Genomic DNA, 6,122 nt, shown 5'->3' with positions numbered 1-6,122 from the left:
CTTAAGATTCTGTGGACCACTCTTGGAACCAAGCAAACTGAATGTTCAAGGTTTCGAGGACCATTCTAGGAACTTAGTAAGATGAATGCTCCACGTTTCGAGGACCTCACTAGGAACCAAGCAAAGAGAATGCTCACGGTACTGAGGAATACTCTAGGAACCGAGTAAGATGAATGCTCAAGGTTCTGAGGTCCTCTATAGGAACCAATAAAAGTGAATGCTCATGCTTCTGAGGACCACTCTAGGAATCAAGGAAGAGGAATGTTCAAGGTTTCGAGGATCTATCTAGGAACCAAGCAAAGTTAATGCTCAAGGTTCCATGGACCTCTCTAGGAACCAGCAAAAATGAACGCTAAATGTACCGATGACCACTCTAGGAACTGAGCACGAGGAATGCTCAAGGTTTTGATGACCTCTCTAAAAACCAAACAAGTGAATGCTTAATGATCCGAGGACTACTCTAGGAAGCAATCAAAATGAATGCTCAAGTTTCGAGGACCTCTCTAAGAACCGAGCAAGAGGAATGCTCAAGGTTCAGAGGAACTCTCTAGGAACCAAGCAAAATGAATGCTTAAGGTTCAGAGGATCAATATAGGAACCGAGCAAGATGGAATTGACAAGATTCTGAGGGCCAGTCTAGAAACAAAGCAAAATGAGTGCTTAAGGTTTCAAGGACCACTCTAGGGAACTGTGAGAGAGGAATGCTCAAGGTTCTGAGGACCACTATAGAAATCAAGCAAAGGGAATGCTTAGGGTTCCGAGGATCACTCTAGGCACTGAGCAAGAGGAATGGCCAAGGTTTCAAGGACCTATCTAGGAATCAAGCAAAGTGAATGCTCAAGGTTCCGAGGAACTCTCTCGGAATCAAGCAAAGTGATTCTCAAGGTTCTAAGGACCACTCTAGGAGCCGACCAAGAGGAATGCTCATGGTTCCGAGGACCTCTGTAGGAGCCAAGCAAAATGAATGCTCAAGGTTCTGAGGACCACTATAGGAATCAAGCAAGAGGAATGATCAAGGTTCTGAGCACTTCTCTAGGAGCTAAGCATAGTGAATGCTCAAGGTTCTAAGAACCATTCTAGGAAGCAAGAAAAATAAATGCTTTATGTTTTGAGGAACCCTATGGGAACAAAGCAAACTGAATGCTCAAGGTTTCGAAAACCATTCTAGGAACTTAGTAAGATGAATGCTCCAGGTTTCGAGGACCGCACCAGGGACCAAGCAAACTGAATGCTCATGGTTCTGAGGACCACTCTAGGAACCAAGCAAGCGGAATAGTGAAGGATCCGAGGACCACTCTAGGAACCAAGCAAAATGAATGCTCAAGGTTCCGAGGACCACTCTAGGAACTGAGTAAGATGAACGATCAAGGTTCCGAGGTCCTCTCTAGGAATTAAGAAAAGTAAATTCTCATGGTTCTAAGGATCGCTCTAGGAACTAAGCAAGAAGAATGCCCAAGATTCTAAGTTTCTATCTAGGAACCAAGCAAAGTTAATGCTCAAGGTTCCGAGGACCATTCTAGGAACCAAGAAAAATGAACGCTAAGTGTACCGAGGACCACTCTATGAACCGAGCAAGTGCAATGCTCAAGGTTATGATTACCTCTCTAGGAACCAAACAAAGTGAATGCTTAATGATCCTAGGACCACTCTAGGAAGAAATCAAAATGAATGCTCAAGGTTATAAGGACCACTCTATGAACTGAGCAAGATGAATGCTCAAGGTTTCGAGGACCACTCTAGGCGCCAAGAAAAATGAACGCTAAATGTACCGAGGACATTCTATGAACCGAGCAAGAGGAATGCTCAAGGTTTTGATGACCTCTCTAGGAACCAAACAAAGTGAATCCTCAATGATCCTAGGACCACTCTAGGAAGAAATCAAAATGAATGCTCAAGGTTCAAATGAGCACTCTAAGAACCGAGCAAGAGGAATGCTCAAGGTTCAGAGGACCTCTCTAGGAACCATGCAAAATGAATGCTTAAGGTTCTGAGGATCACTATAGGAACCGAGCAAGATGGAATGCTCAAGATTTTAACGACCTCTCTAGGAACCAATCCAAGTGAATGGTTATGTGTCTGAGGGCCACTCTAGAAACGAAGCAAAATTAATGCTCAATATTTCAAGGACCACTCTAGGGAACTGTAAGAGAGGAATGCTCAAGGCTTTGAGGACCACTATAGAAACCAAGCAGATTGAATGCACAGGGTTCCGAGAATCACTCTAGGAACTGCGCAAGAGGAATGCTCAAGTTTTTGAGGAACTCTCTAGGAATCAAGCAAAGTGAATGCTCAAGGTTCTAAGCACCACTCTACGAACCGAGCATGAGGAATGCTCAAGGTTTCGAGGACCTCTGTAGAAACCAAGAAAAATGAATTTTCAAGGTTTCGAGGATAACTATAGGAACCAAGCAAGAGGAATGATTAAGGTTCTGAGGTCTTCTCTAGGAGTCAAGAAAAGTGAATGCTCATGGTTCTAAGGACCTTTCTAGGAACCCAGAAAAATAAATGCTTAAGGTTCCGATGACCACTCTAGGAGCCAAGCAAACTAAATGCTCACGGTACTGAGGACAATTCTAGTAACTTAGTAAGATGAATGCTCTAGGTTTTGAGGACATCACTAGGAATATAGCGAAGTGAATGCTCACGGTTCCGAGGACCACTCTAGGAAATGAGCAAGAGGAATAGTCAAGGTTCTGAGAAACACTCTTGGCACCAAGAAAAATGAATGCTTAAGGTTCCGAGGAGCACTCTAGGAACTGAGTAAGATGAATGCTCAAGGTTCCGAGGTCCTCTCTAGGAACCAAGAAAAGTTAATGCTCACGGTCCTAAGGACCACTCTAGGAACCGAGGAAGAGGAAAGCTCAAGGTTCCGAGGATCTATCAAGGGACCAAGCAAAGTTAATGCTCAAGGTTCCGAGGACAACTCTAGGCACCAAGAAAAATGAACGCTAAATGTACCGAGGACCACTCTATGAACCGAGCAAGAGGAATGCTCAAGGGTTTGATGACCTCTCTAGGAACCAAACAAAGTGAATGCTCAAAGATCCGAGGACCACTCTAGGAAGACATCAAAATGAATGCTTAAGGTTAAAATGATCACTCTAAGAACCGAGCGAGAGGAATGATCAAGGTTCAGAAGACCTCTCTAGGAACCAGGTAAAGTGAATGCTTAAGGTTCTGAGGATCACTATAGGAACTGAGCAAGATGGAATGCTCAAGATTTGGAGGACCTCTCTAGGAACCAAGAAAAGTGAATACTCATGCTTCTAAGTGTTGGGGTTTTATGCCCTACGTAAAACCCAAATTCTTTGTAATCTCATTTTATTATCAATAAAAGAATAGAAATCATTTTTTGACTTGGTCAATCACTTTGCTCACATGTTTTATTTTCATGATTATTTGTTTAATATAAACTTCTATTAAATCCCGAGCATATAGCTAATCTTATTTATAGTGACGTCATCACAGTTGAATATAAATATGATTATATGTTCAAAATAAGTTAGTCCTAAGATTAGTCAGTGCACAGGGTTTACACTGACTTGCCAATCTATGATATGATCTACTTACACATTACATGTTATGTTCTTTCAAGAACATTAGAAAAATAGATAAGATCGGATATATTTGTTACATCGGACTGGACTGATATTGACAGTTGATAAGATAAGTAAACATACTATTATTATCTATTCTAGTCATATCATATAGTTGACCATAGGTCAATTCAATCTCAATTCTGAGTGGTTAGTATTCTAACTGACTGTATTATTTGAGTTCTTTGACTTGTTCGTTACCAGCTTACCCTACGGACTAGCCCATACTTACATCTTGGGAACTCGGTAGTATAATTGAGTGGGAATGTTAATCATAGATATGAACATCTATAGCTTCTAATGAAGAAGTGAAACGATGGTTTCCTTTTAGTTTGGTTCAAGGTGTTAAATGATAGAGATCTCATTTCAGTAATTAAATTAGTTTACTGAAATATCATTTACAAGGAACTAAGTGTTTTAAGGATAAAGTACAATGAGGGGTAAAACGGTATTTTAGTCCTATCTCATTGTAGACCGTCTATAGAGGATTGAGTGACAATTATGGTTGTAATAATGGATAATTAATAGCGTATCTATATTTGTTATAGAGCGTTCTATGAATTCAAGAGTGCAATTCCGAGTCTATATTGGAGTCACGAGGAATTAATAAGTTAGTAAATTTATTTGTTAGATTTATGATAAATTATTGGAGCTTGATTTCATAGGCCCATGGTCCCCATTGTACCTTGGATAAAATCATCTATATAGTCTCAATTAATTGATTTAATCATCAATGAGAATTATCAAAGTTGACCAGGTCAATTTTTGATAGTTTGGCAGAGTTGTATAATTTTGAGTATAAAAGAGAAATTATGGTAGATTTATTAATTAAGATAAATTGGTATCTAAATTATTAAATAAGTTTAAAATCAAGGTTCAAATTATAAATAATTAATTTGATAAAGGAATCAAATAATTATTTAATTAATTAAATCAATAGAAAATAATACAGGCCTTAATTTTAAGTCCAATGGGCTTATAATCAAATGAGAAATTTCACGGGCCTATAGCCCATGATAATTTCGACCTAGGGCTTCAAAATGGCTATTATTTTTTTGATTTTTTAATTAAATTAAACGGCCTAATTGAGTCTATAAAAGAAGTTCTTAGAGAAAAGTCAAAAAATAAGTTTGATAAGTCACAAGTCAGATTTTTTGATAGTTTTAGATTCTCTCTAAACACAAGTCATTTTCTAAGCCTCTTTGTTATTTTCTCTTCTTCTCTCTATATCTATCTCATGTGTTGAGAATTGCCCACACTAGTCTAGGTGGTTCTAAGGATACATTGGAAGATTGTGAAGAAAATAGAAGATCGGTTCAGTTTCTTGATAATACTCTGCGACAGAGAGGATACAAGAGTTAGAGAAACTGAAGGAATGACTCTTAATTCCGCTGCGTATACTGTAAGTATTCTATTCTTTGTTTCTCTTTGAATTCAATTTTAGAAACATGTTTTAGGCTATCTCGTATTAATTTGTTTAATATTAGATATACATGAAAATAAATATAGATCATGCATAAGTTAATCCAACAACTGGCCTCAGAGCCTTTGGTAATCTTTATTTTCATGCATGAACATGTTTAAAATTGGATTATTTGATATGTTTGAATAATTGGATGTTTTTCATGTTTTTATGAAGCATATTAATTTTATGTGAATGTTAGCAATTTTTAGGTTATTTTGTTTTGTTTTCTATGCTATTAATTTTTATATATGCTTTATTTTGTATAAAACATGTTAAAAATTAATTAGAAAATGGTTTTGGTTTGAAAAATTGCTCAAAAAAATTTGGCCTGGCTGCCCATGCGCGCGCGCACCCACGCCACCCTCATGCGCACCAGCGCGCGCACCCACGCGTGCCACCCGTACGCACCCCCGCGCGCCTTTGCGCGCGCACCCACGCCACGCGCGCGTGCACACCAGCCACCAGCATGAACAGTACCGCGGGTACTTTTCATCTTTGTTTTTTTTTTCAAAAATATTTTTTTAAATTAAAATTTGTAGAAATAAATTATTTATAATCAAAACCAAAAATATCTTTTTTGTTTTATCATTTAATTTTTTTTTTTAAAAAATAAGATATTTTTGTTAGTTGAGATTTAAATAATTAGATATTTTCTACAAACATTCAAATTCAAATTTAAAAATGACTAACAACTTAATTTTAAATATTTTAATATATTAAAATATTAGAATTAAGATATAAGATATTTAAGATATTTTCATTTAAATTCTTGATTTTTTTATTAAATCTTTATTTGAAAATATAAATATCTTTTTATTCTATAGTTTTTAATATTTAAATTATTTGAAATTTGAATATTGTTAGTTAGATATTTTTATGGATATTTGAATTTGTTTAACTATTTTGAGATATTTTAGGATTGTTATAACTATTTTATTTTATTTTTGAATTGTTTAAATATTTGCTAATAGTTATAACAACAACATATTTTGGAAAATAGTTAAGATATTGATTTTAAAATTTAAAATTGGTTAAATTTTGAAAAATATCATTTTTTCAGC

This window comes from Humulus lupulus, chromosome 6 (assembly GCF_963169125.1).
Source record: "Humulus lupulus chromosome 6, drHumLupu1.1, whole genome shotgun sequence".
Lineage (NCBI taxonomy): Eukaryota > Viridiplantae > Streptophyta > Magnoliopsida > Rosales > Cannabaceae > Humulus > Humulus lupulus.
Note: the sequence above shows the minus strand (reverse complement) of the source record.